This window comes from Astatotilapia calliptera, chromosome 17, assembly GCF_900246225.1.
Source record: "Astatotilapia calliptera chromosome 17, fAstCal1.2, whole genome shotgun sequence".
NCBI lineage: Eukaryota > Metazoa > Chordata > Actinopteri > Cichliformes > Cichlidae > Astatotilapia > Astatotilapia calliptera.
Window position 1 is genome coordinate 24266156 of NC_039318.1, and position 3504 is coordinate 24269659.

At 40.6% G+C, this 3504-nt stretch overlaps 1 long non-coding RNA gene across 1 annotated transcript; it reads right to left on the minus strand.

Moving 5' to 3' along the window:
* Nucleotides 1-617: 617 nt before the first annotated feature.
* On the minus strand, nt 618-2541 carry LOC113009770 (uncharacterized). The gene is made up of 3 exons (XR_003270244.1): nt 2455-2541; nt 2002-2046; nt 618-783 (listed from the first exon to the last, which is right to left on the minus strand). It is a non-coding gene; the product is annotated as an uncharacterized LOC113009770 (long non-coding RNA).
* Nucleotides 2542-3504: the final 963 nt, after the last annotated feature.

Here is a 3504-nt window from a genome sequence, read left to right on the forward strand (position 1 = left end):
GGACACTGGCGCCACCGGGCCCTCTGACCACCACCAGTAGGCAACGGGTGAAGTGTTTTCCCCAAGGACACAACGACCGAGACTGTCGGAGCCGGGGCTCGAACCGGCAACCTTCCGATTACAAGATGAACTGCCAACTCTTGAGCCACGATCGCCCCATAGCCACGATCGTCCCAGAGCTCTAACCAGCCAATCACATGGCAGCAACACAATGCATTTAGACATGCAGACAAGCCTAATCATGCTATTTGAAGATTTTGAAGTGGGGAGCATCAAAATTGGGGGGGGGGAGGTTATTTAAGTGACTAAAAGTGAAATGGTTATTGCTAAGATGAGCTGGTCATAGTATTTCACAGCGATCTATTAGTTTTAGAGAGAATGGTCTGAATAGATGAGCACAGGCTCAACGCAATTATCACAATTACACAGTAGAAGAAAAATCCTTGCGTGGACTCATGAGTCCTGTGAAATTCCAATGGTAGGGACAGACTTTGGTGTAAACAACACAAAACCTTTTTTATTTTCCTGGCACATTCTGGACCTTCAGGAAAAACAGGGCATTGAGAAATTGAATGCAACTCTAAAAGCAAGGTGTATCTAATGAAGTGTCCACTGACTGCATGTATGACATGGGTTTATTGATATAGTGTTTGATTTTGCCCATTGAAATACTAGTTATTAGCATTTCAAAATTCATGATCAAATGCCATTCATCTTCATGTGGTGGAGTTGTGGTCTGTCCAAGTTGACACTGGGTTTTTGACAGGTCACCAGTTCATCTTCCTGAATGAGGGAAAAAACAGAAACAGCTCATGTTGAAGCGTCACAGTTCTTGACAATGACCTGACCTCAAGTTGCAGTAATTACAAATGGAGCTGTGTAGTGCAGTTTCCAGGCAATGCTCAATTCACAACATCAGTGCCCGAGGCCAGCATGTAAGTGAAAAATCTTAAAATGTTTGACCTAAAATTAATGAGAGGTGCTTGAATAATTCATCAGTTTAATTCTGTGAGCCTTGACCATCTGGTAATTTGAAAAGTCAATGTTTGTAGGTCATATTAAACTGAATAGTGCAAAAAAAGCCAAACCATTAGAAGCTGCTATTTAAAGCCCCCCAAACTGTTCCTCACTTCCTTCAGCCAGCCTCTTCTCTCAGCACATTCATAAACAAAGTTTATGGTTGGAAGGACTTTTAATGAATGGAATCTAAATAGTCTGGCAACTAACATCTGTTGCTAAGATGGTAAAACTTTTCCTTGTTATTCATGATCCTTCCTCTATTACTGTCAGCATTGTCAAAACACTGGGACAGTTGCTATCTTCGAACACCTTTGCTGAGATCTTGACTCATCTTTGCCATGTTCCCTTAACTCAAACCCCCGTTTGTCAGCAGCCACTGGCTTTTAATTGCACAGGGCCTGAGCTTTGGTAATTATGTTGTCAAGTGCAAGAGTAGTGAGTGCAAATAATGTGTGAATGGTACAGCGGCTGGTCTCTCTCTTTTCTCTCTCTCTCCCTCTCTCTGCAAGGCTGATCCGTCTTGATCGCAGGGAGACATCGCTGTGAGATGAGGAAAAAAGCAACCCGAGGAGCAATTGAGGATACAAAGAACACTGTCACCTCATTTGCAATCAGGAAACTGTGGAAAATAAAGAAACTATAGTTTCCTCTATGCCAGAAATAGAGCAACACAAAGAGAATGTATATTCTCTGTTGTTTTGTTTCATAACATAAAAGGTTTGCATCATGTTGTCAAGAAAACTGATAGTATACGGCTTAATTACCATATAGTTACCTTTAATTATATGGTGTTTTGTTTATGTCTAGTTTGCCTCCAATCATCCAGACAGTTTCACCTTAATGCTACTTCATCATCACAGGTGGAAGTTTTTGCTTTTGTGCTCAAGACAACTTAATATTTATGTGTTGGCATTCAAAGGAAAAACAATTCAAGCTGTCGCATAGCGTCACATGGTGTCTTCCGGGATGTAATTTTCCTACCTGTAGGTATGAAGGTTCTTGAGCAATGGGTACCCAAAGGAGACGCTGTAATGTCAGCATACAGTTAGACCCATAATTTGTTAGACAAAGACAGTTTTTGTACTCTTGCCTCCATACACCACAATAGTCGATTTTAAAGCAAACAATCAATACATGATTGAAGGGCAGATTTTCATCTTTAAACAAAGAGCTTTAAAAAAACAAATTACATCAGCTGTTTAGGAATTACATCCATTTTTATACACAGTCCCCCATTCCCAAAGGCCCCAAAGTAATTAGACAAATATAACTTTAAATATAAGGAATGTTTTGAGTACTTGGAGGGAAATCTCAATTCTAGCACCCATAAATAGGACCAAATGTTTTTTTTTTATGTTCTGCTGCCTTTACTGCAGCAGCCATTAGTTGCTGCAAGTTTGTGGGTTTTTCTGCATTTAGTGTTGTATTTAATACCTGAAAAGCTTTGTCAGTTGGGTTGAGATCAGGTGACTGACTGGGCCACTGAAAATGTTCCTGTTATGTTAGGATTTTCAAAAGACAGACGCACTGGAAAAAACACATTTCATTAAAAATTTTGCGAACACAATAGGCAAGAATATTGCTTGGAATTCTAACTTAAACTTTTCTGGAATTAACTCAGGTAGGTTGTACAAAGTTTCAAGGGTTCATAATAAAGTCCTATATGAAGTCCTTTCGCAGGGTGAGCTTCTCCAAAGTCTCTTTATTATACTCACGCACTGATTCAACTCATTAATCAGTTGAGTTTCTCCAAAACTCCACAATTCCAATTCTTCAATTAGCTCAGCTCAGCTCTCAGTTTAGTCCTGATGGACCAGGATGAAATCTGTAGCGAGATGTGGAGGACACAGGATAGGGAAAGACAGATTGAGCAGGAGAGGAGAAACAGAGAGAAGGCAGGTGTGCACCTGGAGAAGAGGAGGAACCCTAACTATTCAATTTCTTTGCCTTGAGAAACTCTTGGGTTGCTTTAGTAGTATATCAAACATTAGATGTAGCAGTTAATTTTTAAAATTTTAAAAAGTAAAGTTTCTTGGTGTTTCTGCACTTGCTTGAATATAAAGACTTTTGTTTGAATTAGATATTTATTCTCTGTTTAAAAGATGTATAGCAGGGGTGGCCAACTCCAGGCCTCGAGAGCTGGGGTCCTGCGGGTTTTAGATGTGTCCTTGATCCATCACAGCTGATTTAAATGGCTAAATTACCTCCTAAACATTTCTTGAAGTTCTCCAGAGGCCTGGTAATGAACTAATCATTTGATTCAGGTGTGCTGACCCTGGGTGATATCTAAAACCTGCAGGAGACCGCTTCTCGAGGCCTGGAGTTGGCCACCCCATGATGGATAGGCTTATTGCTTTACATGTAAGTACAAGGGCTGAAAGTACATTTGTAAGTGCATGATGTTGCGTATTGCTGGTGAGGGTTTCTTGGGGGGATGGGAGTACACCCACAAACAAGCAAACTTGGTGTTCAGATAGAGGGGTT